This window comes from Phocoena sinus, chromosome 9 (genome assembly GCF_008692025.1).
Source record: "Phocoena sinus isolate mPhoSin1 chromosome 9, mPhoSin1.pri, whole genome shotgun sequence".
Taxonomy (NCBI): Eukaryota; Metazoa; Chordata; class Mammalia; order Artiodactyla; family Phocoenidae; genus Phocoena; species Phocoena sinus.
In genome coordinates, this window is record NC_045771.1 from 13,722,241 (window position 1) to 13,741,747 (window position 19,507).

The window sequence follows — 19,507 nt, forward strand, 5'->3', positions numbered from 1 at the left end:
CATGCCTTGCAATTTCCTGCTACTGAGTGTTCCCTGGTGACTATTCACTGACCCTACAGTGTTGCCAGATTGTACAGGTCTATTTCTACTACATTCTGTGAAAGCCTTCCCTTCCCCTTTGTGTAAGATTGTGCTGAGTTTGGATGAGCTGCCTAGTTGTAATTTAAGAATCATCTCTAGATGAACCCCATTTTGATTATTTAGCCCCTGTCTGACATTTGGCTGAGAGTTTCCTCTCCCCCTACGTAATCAGTGTGGTCACATCTTCGTATCCTGACACCAACCATTGTTTTCTTTCTCAAGTTTAAACTTAGCTGGACAGGTGTTCCTCTGACCTCTCTGTAGCCGCCAAGTTGTACCTGAAATGAAATTATAAATAAAACGACTGCTCAACACTGAATGAAATTATATCTTGCACTATGGGTATATTTCCTATTCTCTTTCTGGCAGTCTACATACATGTTAGCTTTAAAGAACTCCTAAGAGTTAACTTTCTTATTTTTTTTTTCCCTTGAAGAAAAGGCCATAGTGAAGGCCAGTTTGGAAAAGCATTCTTCTCTGACACCTCGATCCTCCGATACTCACTAGGTTGAAATACAGCACTCTGGCCTGCCTTTTCTTGTCATATGGTGTTTTCTTTTCTCCTTCCATATAGTTTCAAAGGGAGAGAGGCCCCTCTCCACTCCTGCTTATTCTAGTCTTTGCCGCTTCCTGGAGGGCTGGTGTCCCAGTCAACATTCATACAAGAAATGTCTGAGGGCTCCCTGTGTGCATTGTGAAGTTTAGCGAGATGGAGGGTACAGGATGCTCTTGTCCACTCCTTCCCTTTCCTTTACAACATCAGAAGTCCTCCCTCCTCCCACACAGGTAACTGATAAAGCCTTTTCTTATCCCTACTAGTTCTTCTGACTTACATCCTATTTTCCTTTTCACAGCCAAATCCTTTGAGTTAACAGATGGTATCTGCTGCCCTCCTGGCTGTGCTACTAACTTCCTCCTCAACTAGGTAACTAACTGTATGTCTATTCGTCCAGGACACTCCTGGTTTATGCCTGATGTTCTGACATAATTATCACGTCATAATTATAGCACTTTCCTTTGCTCTCCCAGTCTCCTAGTTTGGATATGTTACCCTTAACCTATGAGCTTTTTTGCATCGCTCTCCAGAAACCGTACAACTGAAGGTCATAGAACTTAGATATCTTTTTTTCCTCATTGCTTATCTTTCTTAATCCTCCTCTTATACTTGACTCCGGTAACCACTTCATCTTCTCCAGGACTTTTTTTCTTTGGCTTCTATGGCATTTTAATGTATTGAATCTTCTTATTTCCTATCTTTTACTGGATTCTCTTCTCTGCTCACCCTCTGCTAGTTTCCAATAGGGGTCACCAGCTTTCCCAGATGAGCTGTTCTTAATACCTAACAATAGCTCTGTTAAGTACTAAAGAGAGATAGGGCATCCATTTATATAATACTATCTGGTGTTTAGTTAACTGCAAGTCTCAAGGGAAGTGAGCTCAACTTATGTAACCTCAACCCCTGTCCCATCCCCACCCAGACCACACTGCCAATTGGCTTTATGAATGGTTTTCAAATTTTCTAAGTCATAAACCCTTTTGAGAATCTGACAGCCATTTGCCCTCTCCCCAGATCAAAATGCACCTGTGAACAAACTTTCAAGGTTTATTACAGGGTGTTCACAGGCCAAAACTTGAAGCCCGTCCTTAGACCACAAAGTTAGAAACCTTCGTTGAGAGAATCAAGTGCCATCTGTTAGCCTGAGGTTTCCTACAATCCACCTTCAGTCTGTTTCTTTCTTTTTTTTTTTTTTTTTTTTAAATATTTATTTATTTAGGCTGCACCAGGTCTTAGTTGCGGCATGCGAGATCTAGTTCCCCAACCAGGGATCAAACCCGGGCCCCCTGCATTGTGAGCACGGAGTCTTACCCACTGGACAAACAGGGAAGTCCCTCAGTTTGTTTCTTTACCGAATCTCCTGATGTCTCTCTACACGAACCTTCTACAAAATCAGACTGGTTAGCTTATTGACTACAAATGGCAGTGTGTATTCATATCAGTTTACATTTTTTTTGGAAGCACCTGTGTTTTGGTTTGTTTTCTCTTTTTTTTTGGTTTTTTAAATGAAAAAATGTTTAATTGTGGTAAAATACATGTAACATAAAATGTACCGTCTTAACCATTTTAAGTATACAGTTCAGTAGTGTTAAGTATTAATATATTCACATTGTAGTGTTTACCTTCTAGTGTTGATTCACAGTTCTGGTCTGTAATACCCCTTCTTAACTCTCTGCTTTCTGAATCTTAATTTTTCCTCAAGACTTGGACAAGCACCATCTAGTCCAAGAAACCATTTTCCAGCCACAGCCTTACTAGCCCCCCATCGTCTCGCCTTTTTTGGTAGCAATAGCAATATTACTTATTTGGTCCTTAGCTGCTTCAGTCTAACCTGTTTTTATATCTAACTCCCCAAGGTGATTATTGGTCTTCTTTTTGGCTGCATTGGGTCTTTATTGCTGTGCGCAGGCTTTCTCTAGTTGCGGTGAGTGGGGGCTGCTCTTCGTTGTGGTGCATGGGCTCTGGGCGCGCGGGCTTAGGTAATTGTGGCACGTGGGCTCAGTAGTTGTGGTTTGCAGGCTCTAGAGCGCAGGCTCAGTAGTTGTGGCACACGGGCTTAGTTGCTCTGCGGCATGTGGGATCTTCCCGGACCAGGACTCGGACCCGTGTCTCCTGCATTGGCACGCGGATTCTTAACCACTGCGCCACCAGGGAAGCCCTGATTATTGGTCTTTTTCTCCAATGCCTAGTTCCTTGCATGGTTGGTGCTGCGTAAATGTTGATCGTGTTGGAAGAGGTGGAAGGAAAAGGAGTGGAGGGGGGCCGAGTGGAGTGTGGCTCCCTGACCCTGCATGTGGCTCTTCCCCTTGCTTTACAACATGACACCACCTCCCACAGTAAATGGCCAGGTTATCAGGCCAGGCCGTGGGGCAGAGAATGCATTGTCCTCTCCTCAGGCTCTTCAGTAGCCGTATCAGCTCTCCTGGAGAACTAAGCCACAGTGAAGGGCGAGCTTGCTGCTACAGAAGAAACCCCATGTTGTTCAGGCTGCTGTCTTTATTCCTGCTGCATGTTTTCACCTGGCCCATCCTCTTCCTTCCAGTTCTGTCTGTCCCTCTGAGCTCCTGATGTCCTACCTCCATGGGACTTTGCTTTTTTTTTCTTAATTGAAGTTTAGTTGATTTACAATGTTGTGTTAGTTTCAGGTGTACAGCAAAGTGATTCAGTTACACATATGTATATATATTTTTTTCTTCAGATTCTTTTCCCTTATAGGTTATTATAAAATATTGAGTAGAATTCCCTGTGCTATACAGTAGGTCTTTGTTGGTTATCTGTTTTATATATAGTAGAGTGTATATGTTCATCTCCATGGAGCTTTTCCTGATTACCCCACTTCTAATGCTCTTTCCTTTCCTTAAAATTCTAGAGTCGTTACATAGACCGTGCAGTCTGCCCAGGCCGAGTGATTTTACTGCCTTATTTTGTTCTCTGGTTGTTTCTGGTTAAGTTGTTGTTTCCTCAGTTAAATTGTGAGCATGAAAGAGTCAACTCCATGTCCAAGGTCGCAGCAACCATCAATCAAGACAGCTGTTATCTTCCCTTGTGGCCTCTGTACTTTCAGGCACATCTTCCTTTTGCTTTTCCTTAAATGCCCTGACCTTTCTGGTGACCAGGTTTTTATTTATTTACTTATTTATTTACTTTTGGCTGCATTGGGTATTCGTTGCTGCGTGCGGGCTTTCACTAGGTTGTTGTGAGCGGGGGCTACTCTTCGTTGTGATGCACGGGCTTCTCATTGCGGTGGCTTCTCTTGTTGCAGAGCATGGGCTCTAGGCATGCGGGCTTCAGTAGTTGTGGCACGCAGGCTCAGTAGTTGTGGCTCGCGGGCTCTAGAGCACAGGCTCAGTAGTTGTGGCTCGGGGGCTTAGTTGCTCCACGGCATGTGGGATCTTCCTGGACCAGGGCTCGAACCTGTGTCCCCTGCATTAGTAGGAAGATTCTTAACCACTGTGTTACCCAGAGAAGTCCCTCTGGTGACCAGGTTTGTTCCAGCATATATCCAGAATAAATCAGATTCAGTATGAAATTTATATATGTGAACACAGATAATACAAATCACTTAAATGGTTATATATGTGTTACAGGTAATTCTAGGTGACTATATATATATATGTAATTATGTGTTACATTTAACTATACACACACATATAAATATATACATATGTACATGTACATCAAGACTAATATTTGAAAGGGAGTTCTGTGCCTGAGCCACCAATGCTTCATGTGTGTACACAACTTTCTCTTTATTTTTTTTAAGCTTCTCATCTTCCTGGCCTCCTTTTCTTTTCTTTATTTAAACAAGTTTATTTTATTATTTATTTATTTGGCTGCACCGCGTGGCATGCGGGGTCTTAGTTCCCAGACCAGGAATCAAACCCGTGCCCCCTGCAATGGAAGCATGGTGTCTTAACCACTGGATCACCAGGGAAGTCCCCTGGCCTGATTTTCTTTATTTTATTTTTTATATTTTTGGTCGTGCCGCACGGCTTGTGGGATCTTAGTTCCCTGATCACGGATCAAATCTGGGCCCCCTGCAGTGGAAGCCTAACCACTGGACCACCAGGGAATTCCTGGTACATGACTTTTAAAAATGCCCTCCCATCCACTACTCTCTTTTATCCCCACTGCATTTGTAAGGTAGGAGGACCCGTGGTTGTGGTCCTTAGATTTGAGAACTGAGGCTCTGAGAAGCTCATGGGTTTGCCCAGGGTCACACATCTAGTACATGACAGCAGGACTGAATCAAAACCCAGGTCTTCTGACTTCAGTGTTTTTTTCCGTGATGCTACTCGGCCTCTTCTCATTTGACTTTAATCTTATCTTGGGCTTCCTTCCAGGGTACACGCTGTGCAAGGCTCTCAAATTCCGAGCGCCAGAGTCCTGCAGGTGAGCAGGGCTGCCAGACGCTGTGAAGCTTTGGCTTTTAAAAAGAAAAAAATTATTTATTTATTTTTGGCTGCATTGGGTCTTCGTTGTTGCGTGCGGGCTCTTCTCTCGTTGCGTCGAGCGGGGGCTACTTTTCGTTGCAGTGTGCAGGCTTCTCATTGCGGTGGCTTCTCTTGTTGCAGAGCACGGGCTCTAGGCACGCGGGCTTCAGTAGTTGTGGCGCACGGGCTTCAGTAGTTGTGGCACGCGGGCTCAGTAGTTGTGGCTTGCGGGCTCTAGAGCACAGGCTCAGGAGTGGTGGTGCACGGGCTTAGTTGCTCCGCGGCATGTGGGATCTTCCCGGACGAGGGCTGGAACCCATGTCCCCTGCATTGGCAGGTGCTCCAGGGAAGTCCGAAGCTTTGTCTTAAAACTGCCTCCAGCTCGCACCTGCTGCTGGACTGAGTGCCCCTCAGAGCCCCCCAGGGCCCCTCTCTGCAGCACCTTCCCCTTCAGGTTTGCCTTTTTAAGGAGCATCTCTTCCCTCTTTCCTGGTCCTTCTGCCTGAGGCTTAGGACGATCTGCCACCTGACAGACGCTTGCATTGTGACGTCTTTTGTCCTCCCCCAGCCCTGGAGTTGGTGGAGGTGCTGATGTCCCATGCCCACCTGAGCCAGCTCTGCCTCTTTCCTCTTGACCAAGGTCCCTGCTCTTACCCGTCTTTTTAAAATTTTTTGGCGACGCCTCAAGGCTTGTGGGATCTTAGTTCCCTGACCAGGGATTGAACCCAGGCCCCAGCAGTGAAAGCACCAAGTCCTAACCACTGAACTGCCAGGAATTCCCTTACCCTTCCTTCTAATGAATGTTTAATTAACTTTGAATGACGGTCTTATATCTAAAATGCTATTAGTCAGCTTTTTATTGCGTGCCATTGCCCTCTGATTAAAGAAATAACTTATTTTTCCCTTTTGCCCTTTCAGAAATTAGATAACAAGTAGCAAAATCATTTGAAACCATTTTAAATCCCATTTAATCACAAGGATGTTGTCTTAACTTCATCATCAGTGAAATACTGATAAAAAGGCCACGCTGTTGGATGGGAATGTTGATCTGGATTGTAATGGGATAATTGTATTTAGGTAAAACCTTTCATCCAAGTACTTCAAAGGCCTTCACCTTGTTTAATAGTTTTTATCAGGCCCTGAAGAGTGACATCAGTATACCATAGTCCTAGATTGTGTGTGTGTATGTGCACATTTGCGTATTTATTTAGCATTTTGTTTGTTTTCCTAGGCTCACCATAGAAAGTTTCAGGAACCTAACTCTTGCTGTGGATTTTATTAAAAAAAACGATACCTAAGGAATCGCATACATAACTTGCCTTTGTTGCATGGGATTAAGATGTGAATGGGGTTACAAAATAAAGAGAGACCGCTCTGGAGCCAGGAGGGTGGAGCTGGGGGATGAAGGAGCAGTGACTAAAATAGAGGCTGAAGAGATACCCTTCCCCAAATGCTCCCAGTCGTGAGATAGGTTTCATCCTTGTTTGCTCTACTAGGTGGGTTCACATAAAAATGATTCTGTGAACAAGGTCTTGGAGAGAAGATAATTTAACAGAACTTTTGAAATTCAAAACAAGCCTGTGTCCTGGCTGAGGGAAAGGTCCCTATCTCTGCAATCACTTTGAGGCTGTTGAAGCAGCATCTGGATAAAGGGATGAGTTACTTAAGAGAAGAACCTTTTAGAGAAAAGACTAGCAAAGATTTTTTTTTCACCCCCCACACCGTGTGGATCTTAGTCCCCCAACCAGGGATTGAACCCGTGCCCCCTGCAATGGAAACATGGAGTCTTAACCACTGGACGGCCAGGGAAGTCCCCAAAAGACTAGCAAGCGTGGCCCACAGGGATGACCCAGTGCTGGCCCCCTTCCCACATCTTTCTGCTGTTTGGTTTTCGCATAGCAGCTCATTTAATGCTGCAGGATCTAACTTATAAGGTGATTTTTAAAAATCAATGTTTATGTTTTCCTCTCTCTAACCCCCCCCCTCACCCCCCCCCCCCCCCCCCCCCCCCCCGCGCGCCAAAAGAAACAGTTCTTTCCTATTGGGCTCCTTTCTTTGTCTCAGCGGTTCATGCCTCTTGACTCAGCAGGGGGAGACAAAGTTCCAGAGACCCTGCCCGCTGCACCTGTCAGCACCAGAAAGCCACATGTGCTTCATTTCATCATGACTTTACATTCGTTGGTTTTGAAACCCTCCTGGCTAGTTATTCTCTCAGAAGTTCTCGGTCCCCCCACCTGGCAGCCTTCTGTTACCACTGGTGATGCCCCACCTGTTTTACTGAAAGATCAGGATTATCTGGAGTTTCTCCACTTGGGCATTTCTCTGTTTTGCACAGGAATTGATGTCTTAACTTCACTCTAAATTCCATTCCTTTTGATTAGCTTCTCTCCATCTTTTTTTTTCTCGTCTTTCAATCCTCCAGGCCTCTCAGCTGAGACCTTGAACCTTCCCTTCCACACCTTGCTTCTACCAGCCCCCTACTATGAATAGTAACCTGTTCTCCAAATGGATGGTCTTCCCACGCGCACCTCAGCCATGCTCTCCCTGTGAGGCTCTCGTTGTTAGATGTGCTCTACTGAGTGAAAATCTTTGTTTTTTTTTTAATTCATTTATTTAATTTGTTTTTATTTTTGGCTGCATTGGGTCTTCATTGCTGTGCGCGTGCTTTCTCTAGTTGTGGCGAGCAGGGGCTACTCTTCGTTGCGGTGTGCGGGCTTCTCATTGCGGTGGCTTCTCTTGTTGCGGAGCACGGGCTCCGGGTGCGCGGGCTTCAGTAGTTGTGGCACGTGGGCTCAGTAGTTGTGGCTCGCGGGCTCTAGAGCGCAGGCTCAGTAGTTGTGGCGCACGGGCTTAGTTGCTCCGCAGCATGTGGGATCTTCCCCGACCAGGGCTCGAACCTGTGTCCCCTGCATTGGCAGGTGGATTCTTAACCATTGCGCCATCAGGGAAGCCCCCTGAGTGAAAATCTTACAGTGTCTTCCATTTGTCCTAATTCTTCCAAAGTAACACAGATATATATTTTCTCTTGATATATTTGGAGACAACTTCCTTCTTTCCCTTTCAGCTTTTTATGCTTCTAATCTTAAATTTTTATTGAAGCTATTCCCCCAAGCATTGCTTTCTGATCAAAGCTGGCCGTCTCTGTTCTTTACTTTTGATGTCGTTAACTACCTTCTTATTCTTTGAATTCCACTTTTGTCTCCATTTTGATATCTCCTTTTCCTCCTAATCCTCAGTCGTAAGAAAACTCTCTAGACAAAATTGTTTCATCTTCTGTGTTCCAGACGCTCTCGTTCATACCCTATTTTTAGCTTTGTCATCACTCGTCCACAAAACTCTAGAAAGTCAGGACTACCTTCTAATCATTTTGAAAAATCCTCTCATACAGTGCCTGGCAAATAGGTGGTAGAACTTAGTTAATGTTTAATTTTTCTCTGTTCCAGTTCCAGTACTTCTTTTACACAGTTCGCTGTTTCATATTTTTCTAAAACCTCCCAATGACTACCAATTTTTTCTCTCTAGCCCCAATTTGTTACTCATTTTCCAATCTTAAATTGCCTTGCGATCACCAGGATGTCCTGCTGGCAGCCCAGTGTAATAGAGTTCATTTTCTCACCCCAGTCCCTGCAAACCCACTTCCCACATAACTTTCCTAGTGGTCTTTGTTTAATAAGCTGCTTGAAGCATTTTTGAGTAAACTTAGGCGTCAAGGCACATTTTGATCCTTATTCCTTAAGTAGCTCTCTCGCATTACTGGGCCCGGAGTCTCCACTGTGCCATAATTCTCACATTTTCTGGGTTGCCCTTAACTGTCAGTGGCAACGCCATCTTCTCCAGGCCCCCAGCCTTAAGGATACTTGTGGATACATCTTTTTCTCTCTCCTTTGTCCTCAGCCTCCAGGCGTTGCTGATTCTTTCTCGCTTGCTTTTCTAGCTCATCTTTCTTGTTGATTTCTAAACCATTTTCCTCTGCCTGAATTATTCTCAATGGCCTTATTTTTGGTGTCCCTCTTCTAGGCTTCCCTGCTCCAGTCTGTGCCATGCTCAACTCTCAGAATAATCCTGTTAAACAGTATTTTTGTGGTGTTATTCTCCTGCTCATATATCAAAAAGGACTTTCTTTCCTGGATTAATGTTGAGATCTTGCATGAAGCCTCATCTCTAGCTAGAAAATCAGGGAGACCAGAGATCTGAGGCTAAGTAGTAGTGACACCTCTCTTCCACTGATGTCTTTTTTCAGGAAATTCCCCTCTGATGTCTTGTTTGTGAAAGTATTGAACACTGCTCTTTCTTTGTATTTTTTTTTAAATAACAACTTTATTGAAATATCATTTACACATATATGTCACCCATTTAAAGTGTACAGTGGTTTTAGGGATAGTCATGGGTTTATCTAATTTTAGAACATTTTCTTCACCCCCAAAAGAAACCCTGTACCTCTTAGCAGTCACTCTGCATTCTCCTCTCTCCCCGGCTTCTGGCAACTAGTGATTTACATTCTGTATCTATGGATTTACCTATTCTGGACATTTCGTATAAATGGAATACAGGGTCTTTTGTGATTGGCTTCTTTCACTTAGCGTAATGTTTTCTAGGCTGTTCTAACTGGGTTTTCTTAGATCCTGTATTTGTCTGTTTAGCGTCCATTCATCAGAAGGCCAGCTGTCTTCATTGTATCATCTTATTCTCTGTATTCTTGATGCTCTGGCATTTGTGGGCTCGCTGCCCCTCCCAGGACTAGCCGGCTCTGAGAGATAGGAAAGGGCTCACCCTGTAGCACACTTTTCGTACGCAAACGATCCAGTCCAGAGCTCACACCCCGAACCAACCAGGAACCAACCACGTCCTTTATCAAACTCTCACACACCAAGCTAATCTCTCCCCTGCCCTAAGTCAAACGAGGGCCAGGTGCCAAACAACTAAGAGACAGCCCTTCCCAAAGCCTGCCAGAATTATTCAGACTAGTCATTCCTAAACTCTTTACCCTGCCCTGCTTTGCCTTTCCTGCAGAAAACACAATAAAGGCTCTGGCTCAGGCTTTCCCTGGCTCCTTCCTCCTCCTGACCCAAACTGAAGCTTCCCCGTAGGGCCCGGTGGGTGTGGTGTGCTTGCCTTTCAGGCACCATGAGTAGTAAAAATCTTTCAATGGCACTGACCTCTCCTTGTCGTCACTCAGTCACTTCCATAAGTTAAAAATCTCACAGGTACAATTGAGACAAAGGCTCATTTCTGTTGTCACATGTTCATTCCTTTCTATGACTGAATTATATGCGTACACCACATTTTGTTTATTCACTCATCAGTTGATGGCCATTTGGGTTATTCCCACTTTTTGACTATTATGAATAATGCTGCTAGGAGCATTTGTATATAAGTTTTTATGTGGATGTATGTTTTCGGGTCTCCTGGGTGTGGAATTGCTGGGTCATATGGTAACTATAATTAACATATGGAACTGCCAAACAACTTTATTTTTTTAACGTTTTCATTGGAGTATAATTGCTCTACAATGGTGTGTTAGTTGCTGCTTTATAACAAAGTGAATCAGTTATACATATATACCCATATCTCCTCCCTCTTGCGTCTCCCTCCCACCCTCTCTATCCCACCCCTCTAGGTGGTCACAAAGCACGGAGCTGATCTCCCTGTGCTATGCAGCTGCTTCCCACTAGCTATCTGTTTTACCGAACTACTTTCTGAAGTGGCTGCACAATTTTACAATCCCACCAGCAATCTGCGAAAGTTCCAATTTCTCCACGTCGTCACCAGCACTTGTTATTGTCCGTCTTTTTAAAATTTTAGTCATCCTAATAGATTTGAAGTGGTGTCTTACTGTGGTTTGATTTGCGGTTCTCTCTAATGACTAATCATGTTGGGCATCTTTTCATGTGCTTATTGGCCATTTGTCTTCCTGGGGATGTGTCTCCTTTGCCCATTAAAAATTGGGTTATTTGTCATTTTATTGTTGTGTTGTGAGAGTTCTTTACATATTATAGATATAAGTCCCTTATCAGATATATGATTTAATATATTTTTCCTATCCTGTGGATTGTCTTTTCACTTTCTTGCTGGTATCCTTAGAAACACAAATTTTTAAAATTTTGATGAGGTCTAATTTACCTGTTTTTTCTTTTGTCACTTCTGATTTTGATGTCATACATAAGCTATCTTTGTCTAGTCCAAGGTCATGAAGATTTACTCGTAAGTTTTCTTCTAAGACTTTCATTATTTTAGCTCTTATATTTAGGCATATGATCCATTTTGAGTTAATTTTTATATGTAGTATTAGATAGAGTCCAAGTTTTATTCTTTTGCATGTGGCTATCATTATCCCGCTGCATCATTTGTTGGCAAGACTATTCTTTCCCCATTGAATTGTCTTTTTAAAAAAATTATTTATTGATTTTATTTATTTTGGCTGTGTTGGGTCTTCGTTGTTGCTCATGGGCTCTCTCTAGTTGTGGTGAGCGGGGTCTGCTCTTCATTGTGGTAGATCAGTTAGGTGGAGAGTATTGCCATCTAATAATATTAAATCTTCCAGTCCATGAATATAGGATGTCTTTCCATTTATTTAGGTCTTCCTTAATTTCTTTTTTTTAAATAAATTTATTTATTTTTGGCTATGTTGGGTCTTTGTTGCTGCACAGGCTTTCCCTAGTTGTGGCGAGTGGGCACTACTCTTCATTGCGGTGTGTGGGCTTCTCATTGAGGTGGCTTCTCATTGTGGAGCACGGGCTCTAGGCACGGGGGCTTCAGTAGTTGTGGCACGTGGGCTCAGTAATTGTGGCTTGTGGGCTCTAGAGTGTAGGCTCAGTAGTTGTGGTGCATGGGCTTAGTTGCTCCACGGCATGTGGGATCTTCACGGACCAGGGCTCGAACCCGTGTCCCCTGCATCGGCAGGCAGATTCTTAACCACTGCGCCACCAGGGAAGTCCTGGTCTTCCTTAATTTCTTCCAGTGATGTTTCACAGTTTTCACTGTACAAATACTGTACTTTTTCTGTTACAGTTATTCTTAAGGGTTGTTTTTTTTGTTGTTGTTGCTATTGTAAATGGAATTGTTTGCTTAATTTCAGTTCATGTTGTTCATTGCTAGTATATAGAGATACGATTGATTTTTGTATATTGACCTTACATCCTGCAACCTAGCTGAACTTCTTTTTTTTTGTTCCAATAATTACTTTGTGAATTGCTTAGGATTTTTCGTATACAAGATCACATCATCTGGGAATAGAGATGGTTTAAACTTTTCCTTTCCAATCTGGATGCCTTTTATTTCTTTTTCTTGCCTAATTTCCCTGGTTAGAACATCCAGTACAATGTTGAATAGAAGTGGTGAGAGTAGCCATCCTTGTCTTGCTTCTAATCTTAGGAGGAAAACATCCAGTATTTCACCCGTAAGTATGTTAGCTGTGGGTTAACAAAGAGCCTCTTGCCTTTTTGTCATCCTACACTATCCAGTTTCTCTTTCTACTCTCTAACTTTACAGCATAGTGGAAGGAATGTGAACCTTAGAATCAGACTCGGGTTTGAATTGACTGTTTTATTAATTCTACCAGGAAATGTTGAGTGTTAGAGACCAGTGAATAAAAGCAAATCCTTGCCCCCAAACTACTGCTAATACAGTGAGAGAGACTGTCGTATGGGTTAAATCTTGCAGTGTGATAAGTGCTGTGAAGTGGGTATGCTCAGAGCAGTGAGGAGTACAGAAAACGGGTCCTTGGGAAGATTAGTACAACCTGAGGTTATGATGCCTGAATTGCTCTTGAACTGTAGGAGATGGTCTTGGAAGAGAGGAAACATGTGCAGAGAAGGGAATGTGGCTGGATTCTGTGAACCACAGGTAGGTCTGCGAGGCTGGGGATGGAGTGCTTGCAAGTGAAGGGCCAGAGGTGATCCTGGAGTTAGCAGAGCCGTCTCATCAAGGGCCTTGCAAGCTTCTGAAGGCTTTGTGAGGACTGGATTTGTGTGTTAGACCACTTGGGCAGTAGGGAAAGAGATGGACTAGTGATGGGTGAGACCATGAACAGGGAGACCTGGAGACGGGAGGTTGTTGTGTAAGCAGGGGAGAATTGAGGTCCTAGAGTAAGGATGGAGGAAAAGAGTAGAATCAAGGAAGATTCAAAGGTAAACTTTTTTTTTTTTTGCGGTACGCAGGCCTCTCACTGTTGCGGCCTCTCCCGCTGCGGAGCACAGGCTCCAGATGCGCAGGCTCAGCGGCCATGGCTCACGGGCCTAGCCGCTCCGCGGCAGGTGGGATCCTCCTGGACGAGGGCACGAACCCGTGTCCCCTGCATTGGCAGGCGGACCCTCAACCACTGCGCCACCAGGGAAGCCCTCAAAGGTAAACTTAATAAGGCATGCTGTGGGCTTCCCTGGTGGCACAGTGGTTAAGAGTCCGCTTGCCAATGCAGGGGACATGGGTTTGAGCCCCGGTCCGGGAAGATCCCACATGCCATGGAGCAACTAAGCCTGTGCACCACAACTACTGAGCCTGTGCACCTAGAGCCCATGCTCCACAGCAGGAGAAGCCATGGCAATGAGAAGCCTGCGACCGCAGCAAAGAATAGCCCCTGCACGCTGCAACTAGAGAAAATCCGCGTGCAGCGATGAAGACCCAACACAGCCAAAAATAAATAAAATAAATTTATAAAAAAAAACAAAAGGCATTTTGCAGTTGACTGTGAGGCGTGGAGGTGGATTTGGAGAGAATGATTCTTGGGTTTCTGATGTGGTATCTGGGTTGATTGGTGGGTTACCTGAGATTCAGTTTCCTCATCTGTAAAATGGGAAAAATGCTTCACAGATAACAGTATATTCAAATCTCTGAGCACAGGCATGTGGTTGGGACTAGTAAATACTTATCCTTTTTGCTTTGCCCCATTTTGTTTCTGTTTTTTCCATTCTCTAAATGTAGGTCTTCCTTTGGTTCTACCTTCAGAATGCTTTTCTTTGCTGTGTCCCACAGTTCCCACTGTCAGCCCCACGCAGATGACCCCCAGATTTCTCTCTTCACCCTGATCTCTCTCGTAAGTGTTTTTGACTGTGTTCTGAGCATCTACATGGCCTCTTAGCCCTCGCAAGGGGGAACCATCCCCCAAATCTTCCTCCTCCTCATATCCATAGGCCTTTTTTTTTTTTTTTTTTTTCTGCGGTATGCAGGCCTCTCACTGTTGCGGCCTCTCCCGTTGTGGAGCACAGGCTCCAGACGTGCAGGCTCAGCGGCCGTGGCTCACGGGCCCAGCCGCTCCGCGGCATGTGGGATCTTCCTGGACCAGGGCATGAACCCGTGTCCCCTGCATTGGCAGGCGGACTCTCAACCACTGCGCCACCAGGGAAGCCCTCCATAGGCCTTTTAATGGCACTGTCACTTCCTCAGCCACTCTGGCTTATAAATTCATCTTCTCTAGTGGAAAAAGCACATCTGTCTCTGGTGGTTCCTAGTTTCCCAGAGTCTTTTTTTTGGGTGGGGGCGGCCCTGCATTGGGTCTTTGTTGCTGTGCACGGGCTTTCTCTAGTTGCGGCGAGCAGGGGCTACTCTTCGTTGCAGTATGCAGGCTTCTCATTGCGGTGGCTTCGTTGCGGAATGGGCTCTAGGCACGTGCGCTTCAGTAGTTGCAGCACGCAGGCTCAGTAGCTGTGGCCCATGGGCTTAGTTGCTCCGTGGCATGTGGGATCTTCCTGGACCAGTGCTTGAACCCGTGTCCCCTGCATTGGCAGGTGGATTCTTAACCAGTGTGCCATGGGGGAAGCCCTTCCAGAGTCATTTTGACGTCTCTCTCTCTCTCTCTCTCTCTCTCATTTCCTCACATCCAGTGAAAATTCAGGCTCTGTTTACTCACCTCTGTAACGTTGTACACGTTTCCTTTCCCATCCCCATTGTTACCACCATCTTTCATGCCTTCATTACTCCTACCTGGACCAGAACAGTAGTTCTGTGATTTCTCTCCCTTTTGATCCATCCTGACGGCAGCTTCCAGACTGAGCTTCTGGAGACCCTGATTCGATCCTGACTCTCACCCTGTTGAGGATCTTCAGTGAGACCTGCACACCCGCTGGGTCAAGCTGAGCTTGCAAGCTTGTCGTTAAGGTGCTGCACGTCCAAGCCGAGTGTGCCTCTCCAGCTCTGCCTCCCTACATCCTTGTCGAAAACTGAGACAGTTTTCTGCACCTTTGGCATTACCCCTGTGTCTTCCCTTTCGGGAACTGTATTGTTCTCCAAGGCACAGTTCATGAATCTTGCCTGACTTTCATCAAACCAAATAATTCTCCTTCCTCATATCCTGTAGGACTTACTTTTTACTTACTTTTTTATTTTATTGAAGTATAGGTGATTTGCAATGTTTCGTGTGTACAGAAATGTGATTCCGTTATATACATATGTACACACACACACATACACTTTATCAGGTTCTTTTCCATTATAGGTTGTTATAAGGTATTGAATATAGTTCCCTGTGCTGTACAGTAGGTCCTTGTTGTTTATCTAGTTTATATATAGTAGTGTGTATATGTTAATCCCATACTCCTAATTTATCTCTCCCCTCCCTCCACCAATCACTATCCCTTTTGGTAAGCATAAGTTTGTTTTCTATGTCTGAGTCTATTTCTGTTTTGTTTTTTTTTAACTTTTTATTTTATATTGGAGTATAGTTGATTAACAATGTTGTTAGTTTCAGGTGTACAGCAAAGTGATTCAGTTATACATATACATGTATCTATTCTTTTTCAAATTCTTTTCCCATTTAGGTTCTTACATAATATTGAGCAGAGTTCTCTGTGTTATACAGTAGGTCCTTGTTGGTTATCCATTTTAATTATAGCAGTGCATGCATGTCAATCCCAAACTCCTGAACTATCCCCTCCCCCCACCCTTCCCCTTTGGTAACCATAAGTTCCTTCTCTAAGTCTGTGAGTCTGTTTCTGTTTTGTAAATAAGTTCATTTGTATCATTTTTTAATATTCCACATATAAGTGATACCATATGATGTTTGTCTTTCTCTGTCTGACTTCACTCAGTAAGATACTCTCTCCACCCATGTTGCTGCAGATGGCATTATTTCATTCTTTTTTATGGCTGAGTCATATTCCATTGTATATATACACACCATATCTTTTTTTTTTGGCCACGCCGCATGGCTTGTGGGATCTTAGTTCCCTGACTAGGGATTGAACCCATGTCACCCCTTGACCCAGCGGGTGTGCAGATCTCACTGAAGATCCTGAAATGGAAGCGCAGAGTCCTAAACGCTGGACCACCAGGGAATTCCCAATACACCATATCTTCTTTATCCATTCATCTGTCCATGGACATTCAGGTTGCTTCCATGTCTTGGCTATTGTAAATAGTGCTGCGGTGAACATTGGGGTGCTGCATGTATCTTTTCGAGTTAGTTTTCATTTTTTCCAGATATATGCCCAGGAGTAGGATTGCTAGATCATATGGTAACTCTATGTTTAGTTACTTTGTGCTTGTGTAAAATGATTTGTGTACATATCTTATCTCCTATGAGATTTACTCTCCTTGAGGGTGCCTCCTTCATCTCTGTAACACCCACGATGCCCTCCCTCATATCCAATAAATATTTGTTGGGGGATATCCTACATTTCTTATCTTCCTGAAGCATGAGCTTTGCTTTTCCAAATGCCCATCCCCAAAGGTCTGTGACACAGGCAGCAGTGAGAGGATGAAGGACGACTGACTTTTCCCTGTGGATCTTATAATTTAATACAGAGTAGTATGGGGATATTACACAGACTCTTTCTTATATAAATTCCTGGTAACTGAATCCCATAGCATTTGGTGAGTTTGGTATAGTCTATACAGCACTTAACTCTTTGTATGGCTTGCATGGATGTAAGTCATCATGGGCTGCACGGGAGCTAGAAAGATGGAGAAATTAATCCAAGTGCTGTGCAGTTATATAGAGCTGTAGGTACCAGTCTGATTTTTCCTTGTACAATTTAGAACTTAAATTTACATACTTCTCGGGCACTTTCAGTCAAAATAAATAGCCAGGTGATTCATTTGGGAAATTCTACAAGGTATGCCCTGCCCTCCCCTGCTCCTCCCTGGAATGGCTTCTCAGCAAGGCCGCCTCAGCTGGGCTTGGATGGAGGTGGCTCTCTGTCCTAGTCTCCTATCGGTGATTTCCAGGAACTGAGAAGGGATGCAGGAAGAATAGAAAGCATTAGATAGTCTGTCTTGGGCTTTAAAAAAACGAAAATACTCAGTTCCTATAGCACTCATCTCCTGGCAGCCAGACAGGGAGGGAGAGAAACTGTGAAGGGTGCCAGGGTGCCAACAAGAGCATCCGTGTCCTTGGCAGCACTCAGAATAGCAGTCAGACTCTCAGTGATTCATCGCACGCAGGCCTGCCCACTCGTGGTCCAAGTGGCTGAGCATAGGGTGAGTCAGGCCTCCCGCGGCTTCCTCCCTGACTGCGATTCTGTGTCCTCCCGAGTCTCGCTGGGCTGGGAGCGGAGGGGATGCCCGTGATGCGTGAGGCCGTGCCCGTGAGGAGAGGGTGCCTGTTCTGGACTGTTCTTCCTGAAGGGTTTCCTGCTCCTGTCTGCACTAAGCCCTAGGGAAATTTGGAGAAGAAGAGGAATCCTGATACTTGGAAGAGGGGGTAGTTTAGGGGCCTATCTAAAACCAGGGCCACTTTGCCCCACTGAGCTGAACAGTGCTCCTACATTGACCCTACAGTAGTTCTCATTGTGATGTCCTGCCCCTGTCCAATTGGATGGGCGTTCTGTTCTCTTGCTTTGTCCCAGTCTCTTCTCTTCATTCTTTTCTCTGTCCCCTTGCTCAGTAAGAATTATATGTATCTATGAAATCACAGCTGTTGGATTTTTCCTTCTCAAGATAGTTTTTCAACCAGGTGCATCCACATCTCTTGGCTGGTCCTCCCCTATCCTAGTCCTAATGGAGAGAATAGCCCAGCGTTCTCAACACCAATCCTCCAGTGTGGACCCAGGCCCAGAGTTCACCACCTTTGTTCCCCTTTGACCCGCAGCAGAATCACTAGTTGAAAAATCATCCTAATGCCACGCAATGCTTAAAAATGCATCCTTCTGGGCCTCCCTGGTGGTGCAGTGGTTGAGAGTCCGCCGGCTGATGCAGGGGACATGGGTTCGTGCCCCGGTCCGGGAAGATCCCACATGCTGCGGAGCGGCTGGGCCCGTGAGCCATGGCCGCTGAGCCTGCGCGTCCGGAGCCTGTGATCCGCAACGGGAGAGGCCACAACAGTGAGAGGCCCGCGTACCGCAAAAAAAAAAAAAAAAAAAAAAAGCATCCTTCTTCGTCTAGTCGACCCGAGACAGACCCAGGGTCTCAGGATCTCCTTCAGCCGAGCTCTCATTCTCTCCTCAATGCAAGGCTCTTGCTGTGTGTCCCACTTCACTTTTGTAGCAAGTCACTTTCCTCTTTGCCACTTTCCCAGCACTGATTCTCTTGGATCCACTCGAGTTAAAACTGAAGTGTCCCTGTTCCTTCTTCACAGCGGGAGCTCCTCGCTTCCAGCTCTGCGTGTGTCTATCACCAGACTCGTTCCACGACACCTTATGGCAATCCAGACACAGCTAGTTTTGGTGGCTTGTCTAGAATGACATAGCACTGTCTGGGTGAGAATGATAATTTATTCTTTTAGAGGTTTTTTTAAAATTATTAATTTTATTATTTTATTTAATTTATTTATTGTTTCTGGCTGCGTTCGGCCATCGTTGCTGCTCGCGGGCTTTCTCTGGTTGCGGCGAGCGGGGGCTACTCTTCGTTGTGGTGCACGTGCTTCTCATTGCGGTGGCTTCTCTTGTTGCAGAGTACGGGCTGTAGGTGCGCGGGCTTCAGTAGTTGTGGCGTGTGGGCTCTAGAGCACAGGCTCAGTAGTTGCGGCGCATGGGCTTAGTTGCTCCGTGGCATGCGGGATCTTCCCGGACCAGGGATTGAACCCGTGTCCCCTGCACTGACAGGTGGATTCTCAACCACTGCACCACCAGGGAAGCCCTAGACGTTTTCTATTTTCCCTTCCTTGTGGCTGCATGGCATACACACTCTGAAGAGAATGCAGCTTTAGTAACAAAATATCCAAGGGCTTTTATTTCCAAAAAGAGCTAGACAAGATGAAGCACTGGGGGCTGTGTGGATTATACCCTGTGTGAGGATAGGAAACAGGAGGAGGTTGGGTGTGAAAAACACTTCACTTTTGTGGGGTCAGCGCTTGTAATGAACATGACCGGGTCTCTGGGTCACAGCTAATTCTAAGCCCTGGCAGATGACCCATTTATTTCCAACATATTACACAGTATTTTAAAGCACAAGGGATAGTTATCTAACATTCATTTCAGTGAGGCAACTTGGGGCACTTAAATGTGAGGTGTTTTGAAGTCGCTTTCATTTTTATCATCAGATCAATGTCATGAAGTGGGTAGGACAGAGA

At 44.9% G+C, this 19,507-nt stretch overlaps 1 protein-coding gene across 2 annotated transcripts in view; it reads left to right on the top strand.

Annotated features, from left to right (window-relative positions):
• Window positions 1–19,507, top strand: part of SLC37A3 (solute carrier family 37 member 3) — an 84,371-nt gene that overhangs the window by 45,201 nt on the left and 19,663 nt on the right. The window lies entirely within an intron of this gene.